This window comes from Miniopterus natalensis, chromosome 9 (assembly GCF_054644295.1).
Source record: "Miniopterus natalensis isolate mMinNat1 chromosome 9, mMinNat1.hap1, whole genome shotgun sequence".
NCBI lineage: Eukaryota > Metazoa > Chordata > Mammalia > Chiroptera > Miniopteridae > Miniopterus > Miniopterus natalensis.
The window spans coordinates 70589538-70609028 of record NC_142089.1 but is presented as its reverse complement, the minus strand read 5'-3'; the positions used below and the strand labels follow the sequence as shown (position 1 = coordinate 70609028).

The 19491-nt window shown below is 42.9% G+C and overlaps 1 protein-coding gene and 1 pseudogene across 1 annotated transcript in view; both read right to left on the bottom strand.

Annotated features, from left to right (window-relative positions):
- The window catches only part of NEDD9 (neural precursor cell expressed, developmentally down-regulated 9), a 110789-nt gene that overhangs the window by 76274 nt on the left and 15024 nt on the right, over positions 1-19491 (bottom strand). The gene's annotated exons all lie outside the window — the stretch shown is intronic.
- On the bottom strand, positions 16874-17852 carry LOC107530392 (survival motor neuron protein pseudogene; annotated as a pseudogene).

Here is a 19491-nt window from a genome sequence, read left to right as displayed (position 1 = left end):
GGGAGGTGTCTGGGAGAACGCTTACCAAGTATGTGTACTGGTTCTTTCTGTGTCATGAGATTTGGGGTAATTTAAAAAAAATTTTTTAATGGCTTAGAATCCTTGAATCTTGATAGATTCTCAGGGAATGAAGAGAGTTTTTAAAAAAATTGATTTTAGATAGAGGAAGGGGGAGAGAGAGAGAGAGAGAGAAACATTGATGTGAGAGTGAAACATTGATCTGTTGCCTCCTGCACCCCTCTACCTGGGCATGTGCCAGCAGCAAGCCGGGCATGTGTCCTGACCAGGAACTGAACTGGCCACCTTTAGGTGCTTAGGTTGATGCCCAACCAACAGAGCCACACCAGCCAGGGCAAAATTTTTTTTAAAAATTTCCTCTATCACTTGACTTTTTTTTAGAGTATTTGCTGGGCTTTAACTTATTTTATCCTGTCAACAAATCTATACTTAGAGTTTTCATTTTAGTTTTCTAGGGTGTGTGGATGGAAACACTTTTCTCTAAGAACCTATCCTGGGATAACAACGGAATCAATTAATGTATTGTCCTTATGACCAGTTTAAATAAACTGGTCACCTTTTTACAGAACAAGAAGCAATTCTTCCGGAGGGCATGGGAGTGAGGAGTTGGGACAGAGGTGTCATTGGTACAGATGAAATGTGTTTATTAAATAATGTCCTAAACCAGTGGTTCTGAACTGGAAGTGATTTTTCACTCCCTTCCCCTCAATCAGGGAACATTTGGCCCAGTCACTACTGGGGTTGGGGCAGTGCTACTGGTATTAAGCGGGTGGAGACCAAGGATATTGCTAAATGTACTAAACCCACAGGATAGTCCCACAGCAAAGGACTATCTGGCCCAAAATGTTAATAGTACCAATTTTGAGAAACCCTGTCCTAAAATTAATTCACTCACAGAGTGAACCTGGAGTCAGAGGACCCTATTTAGGAGATGAAATCTCTCTAAGGAGCTGACTTTATTCTTTCTGGCTACAGGGTTTTTAGCCAGTACACTTATAAAAAACAACATGCCTGCTTTTTATTGGTCTTTAATTAGTCTTTTACTCTAGTATCAATTTGTCACAGGGGGATGAGAAATATTAATTGTAATCAGTGGTCTAACCAAGGGCAGATATAGTGTCCTATGGGACAGTTAGTGACCTTGTTCGCTGAGCTGATCTCCGACCTTTGTTCTTACTGGCTGAGCAAGCCCAGCCAGCCTATTTAAAGTCTTTGTGGAACCAGATGGGATCAGCTGCAGTAAGCAGGAAGTTAATGCAGGAAGGATCACTGCATTAAGCAGGACGTTAATGCAGGGAGACTGGACCAGTCTTGGCCTACGGGTACGTAGGGAATGAACCCTCTCCTCATTCACCCTTAAGACCATCCATCTCTGAATCAGTAACAACACATCAATAGATGGGAACGGGGATGGCTCCAGTGGAGCGGAGATTTTGCTCTCAGCCCCGCAGTTTTTACAGCACCCACACCACAGAAAGTCTGTGCATGCTGGGGCTACCTGCCTGCTTGTGATTACAAACAGCCTTCATATGAAATCTCAGCATCGTTGGCTGCTGCTTTCAGCAGCCCTTTCTGAAGTCAGTATCCCTTGACGTCAATTATTTTATTTTAGCCACAGCCATTTCTCTCTGGCAGTACTTTCTGCAAATGTGTCTTTTCAAGAAAACTAAACCTGGAAATAGCTTGTGACATGCCATCTGACTTGATCATGCCAAGAACACGTGGCTCTTGTGCTTATTAGATGCCACATGAATGGATTTCTTGGTCTGAAGCTTTGCTAAGGTCAGAAGTCTTCGCAAAAATAAAAAGCTACCACTTTCTTGGCTGCAGCGACGTAGTTCCCAGTATCTTTACATAATGCCTAAGACTTGTACTTTGACTTAAGTCTGTTGTATAGCGCTTAGGACATGTAGACGTGGCTTTAATAGCAACACAGGCTTCTTTGGTACTGGAGAGCAAGGTAGGCATCCAGGGATGTTAGAAGCAGTGGCCTTCAGCTAAAAATGTTGATTGCTGCATATATTATCAATTTACAACAGAGATCCTAGGGGGCAAGAGTGTGTGGGGTGTAATTCATTACATGTAACAATAGTGAGGTAGGACAAACAGAAAAAAACATGAAGTGATTATCTATCGAGATATGGATCTTGTCTGGGGGAGAAACTTGCCTTTATTAAATTTTCTATAAACCAATTATATCTAAATACTATATCTAAGGCATATAATACAGTTTATTTCTAAGCATATTCCATAAAATAGATTGAATTTAAGTAAAGAAATGAAAAAAAGCAACCAACTGACCCCAAGGCTTTGCCCTAGGGGAGTCAGTGCTTTAACCACAGCAGTCAGCCCTCAGCTTTGCAGTCCCTTTACCTGGATGTTATTGGTTCATCCGGAGCTTATGAGGCTCATAGGACAGACCCTTACTGATATAACTCAAAAGACAATACTGCAGACAGCCAGAATGAGAATTGATTTAGAGTGAGAAGTAAGATTGCCGAGTAAGTCAGAACACTGATGCTATCACCAGTTCCATACACGTTACAAGTACTCAGATCCATAGACTGAATAAATGATGTTTCACATATATGCTCTACCAGTTCATAGATGTATATGGCTGCATTGATTTGAAAGCATTGTATTTGTGTTTTTTAAAATTACAGTTTTTTCACTATCGAAAGTTCCTGAAAGTGTATTTTGATTAGCCTTCCCTTTTCTACATTGTATGGTATCAACCCCAGCCTCCCCAGCCACGATTTTGCTTTGCACAGTTCCAGTCAACTGCGGTCCAAAAATATTAAGTGAAAAATTCCAGAAATAAGCAATGAATAAGTTTTAAATTGCACATCGTTTTGAGTAGAGTGATTAAATCTCGCGCCATCCCTCCTCGCCCTCCCAGGGACATGAATCGTCCCTTTGCCCAGCATCTCCACGCTGTGTTCTCTCCCCACCTGGCAGCCCCTTAGTCATCTCAGGTATCAGATCCACTGTCCTGGTGTTTCAGTGCTTGTGTTCAAGTCACCCTCATTTGCTTTAATGATGGCTCCAAAGTGCAAGAGTAGTGATGTTGGCATTTCGGATATGCCAAAGAGAAGCCATACAGTGCTTCCCAAAGGGAAAAAGGAAAAGTTCTTGACTGAAGGGGGAAAAAATTATATGCCACAATTGCTAAGATCTGAGGTGAGAAGGAATCTTCATTCTGTGGAATTGTGGGGAAAGAAATTCATGCCAGTTTGCTGAGAGAGAGACCACATTCACATTATTTTTATTATAACATATTATTATAATTGTTCTATTTTATTATTAGGTATTGTTGTTAATCTCTTACTGTGCCTAATTGATACATTAAACTTGATCATAGGTATGTATGTATAGGAAAACATGGCATATACAGGGTTCAGTACTATCCGTGGTTCCAGGCATCCCCTGGGGCTCTTGGAATGCATCCCCCAGGATAGTCTGTTGTAATCTGGCTCCCAAACTGCCTTCTGGTCACTCGATTTAGACATTACTGACTAGCACATTTCAGGCTACTGCTCGGAGAGGCTGCCCGCCTGCCGGCTATTCAGTTTTAGTGCTATCATCTTTGTGCACCAATATTTGTGAAATTACTTCACTTTTTTGTTCAGTTTCAACCGTACTCTTTTATAAAAAGAAGTGGAAAATAAAGTGATAAATGAGCTTTTTCAGATCCAAAAATAAAGCCCCTCTTCCCCTGAAAATTTTTCCCATATTAGAAAAGTTTGAAAATCACTGAGACTGTATCTTCCAGTTATATTTCAGAGAAGAACCTAAAGACAAATTCTTAGGACACCTTTCCCCTGGTTAGCATACTTTCCACCTTCTATGAGTGGACACAGACATATTCTTCGGCTCGCTTAATCTACACTCGTGTAGTCTACCAGTCTTTTCCATACTAGCCTTTCCTATGCAAGCTGCAATTGCAAATAATTGCAAAATGATTCTTCCTTGATGAGACTTAATGTATTTCTTAAGTCTCCCTTAACGCACATCTACAAACCACCTCAGTGATGGTTATTCCTGATCATAAATAAACCCATGCATTTTGTGTTGATTTTCATTAGATTTTCCAAGAGGATCATATTTCATGATTTTATCCTTAATTCAGATTCATTTATCATCATTCTCTATGGCTTATCTAGTCCTCAAAGAAATGTTAGTTTAATATTAAAGATGTAAAGCATTTCTAATATTTGGAACATTAAGTATTTTATATTATCAATAATTAAGACTTCAGTTCTTGTTAATTGTATTACATTTGAATAGCATGATATTGTTTAAGAATCATTTTCCCAGCCAGGCCTTTTTGCTGTCTGATTTTGTATCAGGGTTCAAAGAAATGGGGGGAGGAAGTAGAACAGTACTCTCATTCCCTCCATCAACCTTGGTGTTTGTTCTGGGCATATGCACCTGCTCTCAAATCAGGCAGTCACCTCCTTACCCCCATTCTAGCTCCTTTCCCAGGCAGCTGGGGAAAAGGCAATCTTATAGGCATCTTTGAACTATTTTTGTGAGTCTCTAGAGAACACAGAAATAAGCTTACTTTGAAAGATTCTATATATTGATCTTACAATTTGACTCTCAAGTGGAACTCTTATTTTTCCAACTATTCTAAGGCACCTTTCAGGAGCTCCCACATATTCAAGATATGAACCAATACTTTAGTTTGCTAATTTACAATGCCTTTATTTCTTCCTAGTGACTTGTCTATTGTTTGGGGCACCCCCTTTTCAGAGCAGGCTATGTGGTGGCAGAACCTTGTATTGGGAATATGTGTGGAATTAGGGAAAATGGACTTGAATCCAGACTTGGAGAAATATTTAGCCTAAGCTTTTGAAAATTTTGATGAATAACTCCTGAACTGACAATATACTTTTCAAAAGCACCTGGAGTTCAGCTGAGAAGGCCTTATGAAGGTCTTAGAGACGCAGAAAAAAGTGCAACCAGAAGAGTGAAAACATGGATGGGGCTCACTGAATCACTATCTGAGGGAAGAGGGTCACCTTGGGGACGTTGGCACTTTTCAGTTCCAAAGAAGTCCATAATGTGGAAGTAGGTGACGAGAACTGTACAGTCATTAGACTCTCTTTCTGTCACTGTTGGAGAAATTATTCTATCTATTATTAGATGGATGTCTCTGGCTGTTCTAACTCAATTCTATCAACATCATATTGGTTTAAGCCTCTTGTTCCAATTCCAGGGACACTGAGCTCTCTTCTGTTATTACTTGGCTCTCACCATAAGTTTTTAGGTAGGGTTCACATGAAATGTCAACATTCTATTTCTTATGACAGTAGTTTCTCAAGGTGAACCAATAAAGTGACTCCTGGTTATGATAGAGCTTCTCATATAACCTGAGTACAGGAGAGAATCATGCCCACGTAATTGCTTATTCTAGTTCACTGTATTTTGAATAAATTAGGCATTCTAGAGGATACCCTAAGCATATATGCCTTTTGGTTGGTGTCATCCCTGGACACAGATAAAAGCAAATTTCTGGAGTTTCAAAGCAGAGAACCAGCTCCTAGAATATAACTACCTTCTATAAGTGTCAGCCTGTGGGACACTGCCCATCCTGGCTCCACCTAACTTTCCCACCTGTTCTTTTTCATATAATTTCTACAGGTTGTACAGCAATCTCTTATCCATTTGTTTAATCTGAATAAGTTCCAGAAAGTCTGATTAGCTCTGGATCAAGGATAAGATTTGTTTATTTATTTTTTATTTCTATCCTGGAATGTGGTGGCTACACCTGGGAATGGGAGGTGAGTGGCCTGCTTACCTGGCAGTTCTCCCCTCATTAGCAGCTCTATTTCCTTGATTTTTTTTCCCCTCTTGGCTTCTAACTGAAACATGTGGCAATTAGAAAACATGAGAAAACATATTTTTGAGAACACACATAGCAGTAGAAGTAGTTGCTATTTTGTTTACTGAAACATGTTACATATTTAATTTACACTGAATTATTTTCTGATTTATGAACTATCTGGTAGCAATTTTAATTTTGGATGTTGGTCAATCAAGGTAAATAATAGAGTCAATATACTGATAAAAAGCATTCTATTGTAAACACAAGAGAAATGAAAGAGCAGAGGTATAAAATAAGACTGAGTACAATGGCTAACATATGAAAAGATGCTCAACATCACTAATCATCAGAGACATGCCAGTTAAAACCACGAGGAGATGATATCTCACACCTGTCTGAATGGCTCTCATGAATAAATCCACAAACAGCAAGTGCTGGTGAGGGTGTGGAGAAAAGGTAACCCTTGTGCACTGTTGGTGGGAATGCAGACTGGTGTCATCACTATGGAAAATACTATGGAGAACCCTCAAAAATTAAAAATGAAACTGCCTTATGACCCAGCCATTCCACTTCTAGGTATATATTGGAAGAAACCCAAAACACTAATTTGAAAGAATATATGCACCCCTATGTTCATTGCAGCAATATTTACAATAGCCAAGATATTGAAGCAACCCAAGTGCCCATCAACAGAGGAGTGGATAAAGAAGTTGTGGTACATATAAACAATGGAATATTACTTGGTCATAAAAAAAATCTTACCATTTGTGACAGCATAGATGGACCTAGAGAGTATTATAATAAGTGAAATAAATCAAACAGAGAAAGAAAAATATCAAGTGATTTCACTTATATTTGGAATCTAAAGATAAAAATAAATGAACAAACACAACAGAAACAGACTCATAGACACAGAGAACAGCCTGATGGTTGCCAGAGGCAAGGGGGGTTGGGGGGCTGGGTGAAAAAAATGAAGGGATAAAGAATTACAAATCGTTAATCACAAAATAGTTCCAAGGATGTAAAGTAAAGCATAAGTAATATAGACAATTATATTGTAGTAACTATGTATGGTGCCAAGTGCATACTTGAAATACCAGGGAGACCAGTTTGTGAAGTATATGATTGTTATACCACTAGGCTGTACACCTGAAACTAATGCAAAATGATACTGAAGGTAAACTGTAATTTAAAAATAAAATTTAAAAATAAAAGTTGCTGGCTTTTAATGAAAATAAAGAATTTTCCAGTAATTGGGAAAAGGGGCTAAATTTATATTTATTTCAAATGACTGAAACCACTATATTATATTTTGTGTTCTTAATCTAGTTTCAGAGATATTTAAATCTACTTGAAATTTGTGTGGGTAAAAAAGGACCTCTGTAATAAATCTAACCTAAAGTAACCTCACAGGGTGATGTGATCATGAAATCCTAACTAGGCAGGTCATGGTGGGTGGTCAAGTCCCAGGCATATAACTTCTTTAGAAAAAGGTTATCTTTGCCTTAAGCAAGTCTAGTCCATTGTTTCAGTGCATCTAGGTTAACATGCCTTTGAAATGCCTCTTTTTCAGACCCTTCTGAAGAGTAACCACCCTCAAAAGAGCACATAATATTGTTAATGATCTGTAACCCAATCATAGAGATGCCCCTGCCTTGCTTCCTCTCACATTCTTATAGCCTTCAGTTCATGTAATCTGTCTTACTTTCCTTCCTTAATTCCAAATGTATAAAAGAAACTGCAAACTGTCATCTGAGAAGCATTTTTCTCAGTCTGTTGAGGTCTTCCTTCCAGGCATGTTCTTCGTTTGGTTCAAATAAACTCTAATAAACTCATAAACATTTTCTACAGGTTTGGACATTCTTATGTCCACATTAGGAAGAGAAATTTTGCTTTTTTATGAGAATTTTAGTAAAGCTGAAAATTGAAATTAGAATTTGCAAACTTAAAAAAAGAGCCCAAATTAAAGAAATGTCCCCAGCATATCCTATTCTGCAAAAGTAGTGTTCTTTTCTAGTTTTAATATTTAATGCAAACCCAAGCATCTGAATTTAATTGTAATTCAGTGAACTTAATCCATTCACTACAGAGTGGTTATCTATTGAAGGTTTTGGGCAGGGGAGAAGTAAGTGATGACATTGTGGGATAGACCTTCTGGTCTCTAAATAACCTTTGATGGAACCTTTTCTCCTATAGTTCTGCCTTATGCTCTCTCTAAGGTCAGGGGCATTTTTCCTGTTGCTGCGAACAATTTGAACTAATTGTTTTTGACCTTCTCTGGTGTCTTAGGCTATTTAGAGAGCTGGTGAGAACTTTGGGAAGAAGACTGAGAGATCATAGCTGTCCTGCTTGATTTGGTCAGTTGTTATTTCTAGGGATACATCCAGATTATGATGGCAAAATGGACCACTTATTACCTGGTTTGTGGCAGGCTAAGTACTGAGATAATGCTGGACACTTCTCCCTGAGGATATTCCTGAGAATAATCTCTTTGTTTCCTATGACTTAAACCTATAGTAAACCATAAAAAAATAAATAAACACTCCCTTATTGATAAACAAAGAGAAAATACTCCCTTGATGTAAGGGGTGTGCCATGAGGCTCTTTCTAGCATTCTGTCAACTTCAGTTAACAAGCAAAGCCTCAGTGTTCATTACCCTTAGGTTACAAAATAGTAAGTGGTTATTAACTGCTCTTAACGGGAGCCGTAATTACAGTATCACCAAATGCTGAATGTGTAACTTCTCCCTCTCCCCCTTTTTAATGTGCCAGGGATTCCAACATCTCTTCACACTGCTCTAATTTAAAGTCTCCAGTGATCTCTAGCCCCCAGCATTTCCTACCCTCCCAGGAGTAATAGCAACACTTATCTACCTAAAATAAACAAGCAGACACTTTCTCAGGGCAGCTGGAGACCTTGAACAGCCTTGGCCACGGCTTATCAGCCTCCTGTGATGCGGCTGGGAAGCCAGGAAACCCTAGAAAACTTAACTTTATCCTGAACACAACACCCCGAGCAGGGCCACATCTGCATTCCTGGGCGGGAAGGATCCTAGGGACTTAATGAGGTTCACTTAATGAGCTGACCTAACGAATAAGGCGCTCGGGAAGGGGTCCTTCGCTCCTGATATGATTGTCCTCATTGTTCATTCTACACTCGGGAAAAACGCTTGTCTGTATCTAGCAGTGAGCTGAGCGTGTCAGGAGTCCCTCAGGCCCGTAGCCTAATGGTTTTCTCTGCTGAATTTCCCCATCACATTCAGGAGGGACTAAAAGAAATGGATTCGGAGGAATCCTCAAAGTACTCACGTACAATGCCGACTTAGCAACCTGCCCGACCTCAGGAGTAGAGGAGCACAACCTGAAACCCGTGTGGTCTTCGATGCTCTCGTCCTTCAGGGGGCCCAGTAGAGGCTAGTGCAGGACTACAGCTTTCTAACTGTATGTACAACACAAACATGTATCCTACCATTCACCCGAGAGGGACCCAGCACTCACACCTTGCAACAGTAAATTCAGGTACAGTTATGTTTCACCTTCCAGTGTTCTGTCTCCCCTTCTGAATACAGGGTGGGGCAAAAGTGGGTTTGCAGTTGCTCGTATGGCAAATAATACAATAATTAATAAATAATAAAGCAGGAACAAATGCCGTGTTTCGCATACTCACAACTGTAAACCTACTGTTGCCCACTGTGTGTGGTGTGTATATTGTGAGGCACCTACCTTGGGCCCAGTGTCTGGATGGAGGCTCTGGGACTAAGAGAACCATAGATGAATTCAAACTGCCCTTATTGCACCACTGGTTTAGTAAAGTGGCTGTAGATATATATCAGTGTTACTCATTAGCTGGGCACCTACCATGGGGGTTAGGGTTAGAGACACAAAGATGGAAAAGACATTAATCCTGCCTCCAAAATATTTTCAGTCTACTTGGACAGACGAACCCAAAGATATATTTTGGAATCCAAAGAGGAAAGTCAGTGGAAGAGAATTGCTTGAGGATTTCAGGGAAGACTTCTAGGAGGAGGCAATACCTCGACTGAGTAGGGGAGAAGAAAGAAGGATTAGATGTCAGGGGAGATTGGGGTGGGTGGATGGGGGGCTGGAGAAAGGGCATTGCAAGCTGAGGTAACAGCACAGCAATGACACGCTGGTGAGAAGCGGGCATCATGTAGAGCTAGCTCTTGGTGGACCCGTTCCAAAGAGTCTGGAATCCTTTGGGGCTTGTTTTCCCTGCTTTAGCAGCCTTCGGCAGGACGGAAAGACCTGCCCAGGCGGTGTGGGCCTGTCCCAGGTTGCAGAATGATTCGGTAGCATAGCTGGGTCTGGCTCTTACCAGTTAGCAGGTGCAATCTGAGCTCCATGGGCCCCCCAAGAGAAAGGCCCATGGAGTGCACTCTAAACAGTTAAATGGCTGCACCGGCAAATTAAAGGGCCCAGCGTGGAGTGGGGGGTAAATACTCCCCAGAATGTTAAGACATCAAGGTAAGAAGTCTTAGGCTTCCTCGGCTTCATTTCACAGTCCTGCTTTACTTCCACCCTCGCTTCTGTGTCTGGAAGGAAACATGCGGAGTCACGACACTTGGACACCAATTACATCTGACTGGATCTGGAGCTTCGTGTGTCAGGGAAGCGGGAGGCCATCCGTTCCAATGTTTTGATTCCCCTCCATCTGCCTCCCCTCCTCCCCAGTCTCACTTAGCCGTTTCTCCAGCTGTTGTTGGTAAGGAAACGATAAACACACGCATAGCTTAAGTATGACAATATCATACAGAGCCCTCGGCCGCTGCTATATAAACCAGGCTCGTATTGTGAAACCACAATAAGCAGTGAGGAGCAGCCCTTCCTTTCAAGCATATCTCTGGCTGGTTCTCCTACTGAGATCGTTCCCAAGCACTTCTTAGGTGGCTCGACTATAGAAGGTAGCTGTCATATCAGAGCTCAGCCCAGTGAAACACTAGCACGTCAAAGCAGGAGACCCCCCTCTGTCTCCTCCCGCTGGCCCTTCCTTCTTTCTACCACGTCTCATAGATTGCTCTTTATGCCCCCCAAACAAATTAGGTCTAGTCATTCCCTCCAGCCTCAAATCTTCTTTCATCGGTCACAAAATGTGGCTTCTCCTACCTGCCAAAGCCCAGTGGAAGGAAGGTGTGACTGGGTGCAAGATTTTATATTAACATTCAACACTTAACTAAAGCTATGATTTTTTAAAAAATTATAACAAAACAAAATGACTACTTGCAGCTTTTAAGGTTTCTTGCTACAGCACAATTTGAATGCAGGTTGATCTAGATTTGCTTCTTAGTCTGGCCTTTCATGCAGTGTTTTAAATTAAGGTTGGATAAGTGAGCACTGGGCAAAAAGAGGGAGGAGAATGCCATCGTCTGATGAATTTACTTCAAGGCCACTAAATTCCATTTTTCACCTAAGTGTGTTTTCTTCCTCCCTAGGCCCAGGTTGCCTGGGCCCTTACCTCTCCCTTGCACTGGCCTTGGCTTCCACAGACCCTGGTGGTGTGTGATCCGGGAGGAAGCCCAAGTAAAGAGTCTGTGGAGGAGTCTCCAAGTTAGGGAGAGAAAAGCACTCTCCAAGTGCAGTGGAAAGCATCATTTCTTTATTTCTGGCTTCATCCTATTCACACCTCATTGCACACTCTGCAATGCAAAGGGGAGCACTGTTTACCCGTACAGATACTAGATTGCTGATCTTACTGGGTCTTCATAGCTGCCTGCTGGATTTCATTTCTCTTCCCCCTAGTTTAATTAATCACTTCTCCCTTGACCCTGAAACCATTGGCCTGTCTATGCCAAACACTGACTCCCACAGCCGTGGGTTCTGGTGATTGAGCAGATCTGTCACAGAGCAGTCCTTGTCCTCCAGTCTGCATTATCAACAGATCATCAGAGGCACTGCTGGCTCTATGCTGGGGACATTCCTATTGCTTAATTGTTGCCTAATTTAACGTCATGAAAGTGGTTTCTTAGGAGTAATAAAGGTGAAGGTTTATTGAGAGGAGCATCCAAGATATGATATTGTGAATTAAATAGTCATGTGATTACTTACCTACCTTTCTTTTAGCAAGTGTAGTTTTTAATAGATATATTCTTGATAATGTGTAAGTTGAAATTTAAAAAGTTATTATAACTCCTAGACTTTGGTTAAGTGAAAAAATAGTTTGTAAATAAATAATCCCTCTCGAATTTATTTTCTATAAGATGAGTGTACTAAAGGTTGAATTTGCATAAAGCCAGGCAACCTGAGTTGTGACACGTACCTCACTGAGCCACTGAAGCAGAGGTGTCACTGCCCGTGACTATGCTTATCTCTGTTCGTGTGTACTGCCTTTTACACAGTCCCCACCTGCTGTCCCGCCAGAGACTCAGTATGACGTCATTTATTTGAGGTTGGAGTATGTGTTGTCAAGGCCCAAGTGACTCTACGCATTGTTTATTCAACTGGAGGCAGAATTGCAACCCGTGACCTGTACAACACCTGAGAGTGGTTCTTAGCACATTGTTCAATATGGGGTTGTTCCTGAGAAAATTACTCTGTCCATCTAGACAACCTGACTTCCGTGGATAGATCCTAATATCTGGTGAGAGATATTAGGATATGTGGGAGAGGGATTCTTAAATGTTCTGTTGGCTTATGTTGGGTCCCTTCCATCTCCACTAGCACTTTTCCAAGTTAAGCCAAGAGTTGAGGTTGACTATGTTAATGACACTTCAGTATCCAAATGTGCTTCCCCCCCTTTCTAATGATGGAATTTAGCCACAGACTCCAGTTAAATCACAAAACACTACACACTACAGGGCTTATTGTCTTTGACAATTTGCTAGAAATGTATTCCAAGCAAAATCCCAATGTCTTTTGAGACCAAATTCTTCAACTCTTTCTGCTTCAAGCCTGAGAAGCAGTTTAGAGTCTGAGTTACTACTTGTTAGGAGCTTTCTGAACATACCTTAGTTTATGTACAACCTGGTCCTTTAGTTTTATGGGAGCAGTAATAGAGCATTTATTGAAAAGGGAAATGATATGAGGTTGAGTAGTCTGGTCCTTATCTAGATCGCCCCAACCCAAGGGAGAGTCTCTGCCATGTTTTATGAAGGGCAATGAAGGCCCTGCCCCCCAGATCTTTCCCCAGACTGGGGAGGGTTACCCCAGTCACCAGCTCAGTCATCAGCTCCTCAGGGCAAAAGTAGGTATGGCTGGTGCCACACTCTGGGCCCTCTGCTAGGGAAAGTTATCAATACTGTAGACCATCCTCCCTTTCTCACAATTATTCCTATGCCTATTTCTGCTCTCCAAGAATATTAATGCCTATTAGTTCCCTTAATCATTAATTATGTAAAATTCTGTAAAATTACTCCCAAACTTCCCATGTGAGTAGGTTGAAGTGTATTCTTTATATTTTCAGTTATCATTTTTTCCATTAATCACTTCCATTAATCACTTACTGATGGATTCATTTGTCCACCTTCCCTGGGCTGCTGGGCACAAAGCACTGAGCTTCATGGTGGAAATGCCAAGCTGCATAAGACCCACTGCAAGAGGGCACCGCCCAGCGACGAGGCCGCCATGTGCACATTGTGTGAGAGGCTGTGATAGAGGTATGGATGGCGCATCAGAGACAGAGCAGGGGTCACTGTGACAAATTAATGCTTTATTTGTAATAACGTTCATTGCTACGAGCTAAAAGCGAAGGCTTCTTTCAAAATCACTCATATTGCTCAGTATTGGACTTTGTCACCTTTTTGCTAGTGACACATGGAAAAACTGAGGCACAGTGTTTCTTGGAAGTATTGGCTCTGCTAAAGTAGCACCCACCCTGGAAAAAATGGTAATTGAAAATATGAAGAATACACTGCAACCTACCCACATGGTGAGTCTGGGAGTAATTTTACATAATTTCTATTTTAAAATATTTTAATCTAAAGACATCATCTTAAGACATGTTTTTAGATACAGATGAACAAATCCTTAGTAAAATTGTGGATGTGTCATAAATTCAAAATGTCAAACAACACATTAGATTTGGAAGTGGGAGACATTTCTCAGCCACCAAAATTATGTGTGTGGAAACGAAGATGGATTAAGAAATATAGTCAAAATCCCACCAATACCAATTGAAATGGAAATTACCTAGGTAGAAAATTACTTTTGATTAAGGGAAATGTTTGCAATACAGATTTTTAAAGTGCAATTCAATTGTTATTATCTATATGCTACTTACCCGGCACTCATCCTATGGCAGCCTGCATTACTGGGGGCGGGGTATCCCCTCTCCTTATCTAAAGTGCACGCTCCTTGAGGGCGAGGTTTATTGAATCCACACGATCTGTGTGTTCAGTGAACATGCTGTTTCTGCCACTGATGATTCTAGCCCACTCTGAGCCTACATCAGTAACCAAAATCTTGCCAACTCATATCTCACCAGGCCTGTTTTACCTTCATTTCCCAGTTCTCTCTGGGGCATTGGCACCAACATAATGGTGCTGTTGCTTCAGGTGCCTAAGGCCGGGGAGGGAACAGGAGGGGTTTCATGTTCTCTCTTTACTCAGAACAGCCCAAGAGTAACACTTGCCAGGCTTCCAAAGGGGAATAGCTTGGAATAGGGCTATTATCATGTGCGCATGTGATGGAAAGCATGGCTCCAAAGGAATGTGGAATAAAGATAATGAAGTGATAGGATGCCTAGTTTGATTAAATCTAGTTAAGGAATATCTAATCTTAGAATCTGGAAAAAACTTGCTGGTATAAGTGAAGATAGGGTCACGGCAGGGTCTCCAGTGCAACCACGCGTGTGTATCAGCACAGTATGAAAAGTTCCAGAAGCATCCAGGAGCAAATCTGAAAGTTAATGATTTTCATTGGCGATAGGACACAGTGGCAAAACATGGAAAGGAAACTACCACACTGCATGGGTGCCTACAGGGAGAACCACCTGCCAACCTGGCGCGGTCTCTCACCCCTCACACTGGGAACGGAAGCGCCTGGAAGGCAGGGGCTTCTGCTTCTACTTATGTCACTCAGTACGAGACAGGGAACGAAGCTCCAAGGACAGTTTATAAGGTGAAGGTAAACACAGCCCAGAATGGCCACTTAAGGAGAAAGTGGGAGGTTGGAAGGCTGAACAGTTTATTGCACAAAAGGTCAACATTCACGAGCGAGGAGGTGGTGTTTGGGGCTGGGGAAGACATGAAGGAAAAATTCCAAAGTGTGCCCCAAGTCAGGCCTAGGAGTGTGTTTCAGCTGGCGAAGGGCAGGGGCTGGAGCTCTGTCCTCTGAGGCACAGGGGCACCCCGCCCTGAGAGGTGGACGGGAGGGAAGGGGAGCAAGTGGGAAAGGCCCAGACAGGAACGCGAACTAGTCCACAGGGGTGACGGGCTTTGCGCTAAGCCCTGAAACACCTGACAAGCGTATGACAATTTTAAAAATTGGATTTGGCCTGCAGCAATGTTGAATCATTCAGTTCAGCGCAAAAGGTCTGCGCTCAGGGCATCTTTCCTCCAGAAAGAGTTCGGCCTGAGGTCAATTCTCCTGATTCTGCAGCTCTGCTCTGTCAAGTCTGCCCCCTCTAGGGCAACAAGGGCTTTCTCTGATGACTTCCCAGCTCAAGTGACAATCACTGGTACTTACTGTGCTGGGTAGTCTCCGTTTACCTCCCTGCCCATGCAGATTCATCTTCCCCCTCTTTTGTGCTTAGCTCTGTGCTAATCCTGAGATCTGACCCTGAGAGGCTGACCCTGAGATCAGAGGTTGGAAGGAGAGAAACGTCAGGGTGCCTTTTCCCTGCTCCCTCCCTGCCTCTTTGCCTCAGCTATGGCAGTTGCTGTGTCTCTCCGTAGATTCAGCTTTCACTGGGTCCCCACAACACTACTTCTTCCCCTTCCCGCCTAGGCTGGCACCAGCTTCCCATTGTCTCTGCAACACCCATGGTTTACTCCCTTAGCCCTGCCCACACCTCTCTCTCTCCACCTTGACCATCTGAAGTGAATTTTGCCCTTTGCCAAAACTAACACTGACATTGTGCCAGGCTCTAGTCTCAGTCCTCTGTGTGCATGATCCCGTTTAATCCTCCCAACATTTTATTGATGAGGCTGAGGCACAGAAAGGTTCAGACACTTGCCTAAGGTAACACAGTAAGTGGCAGAGTTAAGGTTTGAACCTAGGCAGTTGAGCTCTAAACTCCTAGCACTTAACCACTGATCCAGCCTACCTCTCTTCTAGCTCACATCACATCCTGGAGAACAGCTAAGGTTGAGAAAGTAGACGCAAAGAGTTCTAATACTAGTTCATGTACTAAAGCTTATTAGTTCATACACTGAAGCTTATTCATAGGACAACCTCTCAGGTCATAATTAACTCTTATGTTATGTTTCATTCTAATAAGATACCCACCCCAGTGGTTCTCAGCCTTGGTTGCACAACAGAATCACCTGGGGAGTTTGAAACTGTCCCTGTGCCCAGGCCATGCCCCAGACAAATGAAATCAGAACACTGGAAATGGGACGCAGTAATTGATAATGTTTTAAACTCCCAGGAGATTTTAGCACGTGGTCAAAAAATGAGAACCATTGTCCTAGCCCACAGTAGCTTTTACTAGAAGGCAAGGATTACGGGTGGATAGGCCTGGTGGCATAAGTAAAGAGTAACAGCTGACGGCTACACAAAGGGAGGAGCTAAAGAGAAACTATGGAAAGTTTGTGCAAGAACAGCCTCCTCACCCCTTGAAAAAGGTCATGATCTGGGTTCACTTAATGCTGGGCAAATTGCTCCTGGGGCTGAGGACAGCTTGTTATTTTCTTATTATTACATTAGAGTAATTGTCCTGGGTCACTTTTTTTTTTTTAATTTGTCATTTATTTTTAAAGGTATTAATATATGAAAAGCTTAACATACTAAGAAAGTTACAATATACAAATGGGCTTGATAGTGATATTGACAGATTGACTTTTCTCCACTAGATGTGACTTTGAGTTTGTTGTAACCATTCACATTTCCATGTTCAATTATTCAAAATGACTATTCCCTAGAAACACCTGGCTGATTAAGCATGAGCCACATGCAACAAAAGCAAATGCAGATGTTCGTGCCCCTCAGCCAGGTGTTCATGAAGAAAATGAGGCAAACTTTGTCCACACTGACTGGGGCACATCGAAATACTCCGCTCCTGGGGAGAGAGCTGCACCTATTAAAGAATGCTGTATGAACCGCTCCTGGATTAAAATGTGAGCACCTTCTTTCTTTTTGATTTTGTTTGACACCCATATAGTAACCAGCACGATAGCCACTCATGCACCAAGAGATTAACCTACTTTTCAAAGCGTCAGGATCATCAAGGGAATCTGGACATATGGGAGGTGGCGGTGGGACGACTGGTGATGACTTTGAGACCTGGCTTTCCTGGTCCCAGTCCTGATCCTGGCCTGGGGGGGGTGGGGGAAGAGTTCCATGGAGCAGCTTTTGCCTTGATGTCATTTGGTTCATTTTCAGGATACCTGGAGGAGTTCTCATGTCATTTGTTGAAATTGGACTTTCATTTTCACTCTCCAGAGCACCCTGTTCTGTATTATTAGTGACTTCAGGCCTTGTGGAAAGTAGAGCCGCAGGTTTTGCTCCTCTGTTTCCGGATTCTGTGGAAACCACAGCAGTTCTCTCCCTTACAGTCAACTGAAGCTATGGTTGCTGGGTAAATGCAGCCGCCTCCTGACCAAGTGGCAGAACATTTGTCACCCACTTTCCACTGCTTCAAGGGAGTTGTGGTATTTTTTTTTTTTTTGCTTTTATTATTAGCAGGTTTTCTTTTAGGTGTGCCTTTTGGTTTACCTGAAGCTTCAGAAATGTCACCGTTCTTTAGCACATGCTCAAATGAAGCCACAGCTTTAAGCTTTGACCAGTGCGGTATCACCCCACATGGCCGAATTGTCACTCTGGCCTGCACTGCATCACAGATCTGAGTCCTCCTGCACAGTGACCAGCCACCGCTGCCTCCTCCCCTCATCGCCACCACAAGCTATGAGCCTCCCAGAGTCACTTTAAAAGGTAGAAGGTCAACATACTTTGTTTACTGAAGCAAAGGAAATATATACCTTTTAAAAAGGCTTTCACCTCCAAAGATGACATCATTAAAGCTATTCTTAAATAGGCAAACTTCAGGTATCTGGAAGATTCACTTAAAAAACAATATTCTTATTGATCTATAGATGCCAAATAAAAGAAATTGCCGTATGAGGCAAATGGTTATGAAACATTCCTACCTGCTGACCTTTAGCAGAAGCTAATTCACCTGCTCTTGATTCATGGTCACGATTGACATTTAAAACTTGTCCAGACCTGACGTGGGTGGCTGGGCAAACACAGGAGCTCACCAGGCCTCGGTAAAATGGGATGGTGCCTGCGCTGGTCCTCTGGGGAAGGTGCCCCCACAAGAATAACACAGGCTCTGGGCATCTGAACATGACCCATGGCCTCCTGTTGTCAGGCTTGGTTGTTTCTCTCGGACTGGGCTGGAATATTCCAACAGTCTGCTCCTGACAGCAGACCAAACAACTCTGATTCTGCTCTTATGTTTCTCCTGGCTGGTCTTGTTTACATGCTTGCCTGCAAAAAAGCTGATGCTGGGACGTGATGAGAGCTTGTGGGCTGCTGAGTGGCTGGCATTGGTCCACTGCAGCCTAACCTCACTTCTTCCCCCCACCAGTAGCCCAGAAGTTGGGGTGCTGACCAAGGGGAAACTCGACAATGGCCATTCCAAATGTAAGCCAAGAGCCCCTCTCTGCTCACCCGCCTCAGCCCCGCATCTCTGGTCCCACTGACTCCTCCCCTCCCTGCTCTCAAAGGGCTCTAGTGCTGTTTTTTATTAGTTCACCCTGAAAACAAACATTTCAGCCCAGGTATACAGAGGGATCTTCAGGGTGTGGTTTCTGGAAGGCCTTACAGCAACAGCCTGGCACAGACTCTGATCCTGCTGAGTTTGTCGTCTTTGGCACTACTGGCATTTGGGACGGCCTTTTTCTTTGTTGTGGGGCTGTGCTGTGCACTGTAGGGTGTTTAGCAGCATCCTGGCTTCTACACACTAGGTGCCAGGAGCATGTAAACCCTCCCCCAAGTTGTGACAATGAAAATGTCTCCAGACAGCCAACATCTCCTGGGAGCGAAGTCCCCCCTGTTTAAGAACCACTGTGCTAAGGAAAAGATAGGAGGAGACCCTAACCTCCAATCTCCATCGGACACTGGGATCAAGGACTAAACTGGTCTCGGTGACTTTCGCTCCAGCACTTGGCTGTGAGATGTGTGGGCTGTTGTCTTCTATTTGTAGTGTTGTCATGCGGATGAGGTATTAGGTCTATCCTGTATGGAACCCTTAGGCTGACTAGGAACTTCCCAGCAGCCAGAGTTGTCACAAGATGAAATGAGGGACCACAGTAGTGGCTGGATTCCCCTCAGGGGGCAGGTTGGATATCTTCTATTTGTGCCTCCAGAGCCACCTAACCTTCTCTGCCCTGCTCTGTGCCCCACACTCTCACCTGTAGGGACTCTACTGATGGGCTCCCTCATCTTACAAGGTCGCTGTGGGCTTACTGTGCCCCTTGACCGAGGCCTCAGCTCCTGTCGGGTGGCCATCCTCCAGATCGATCTGC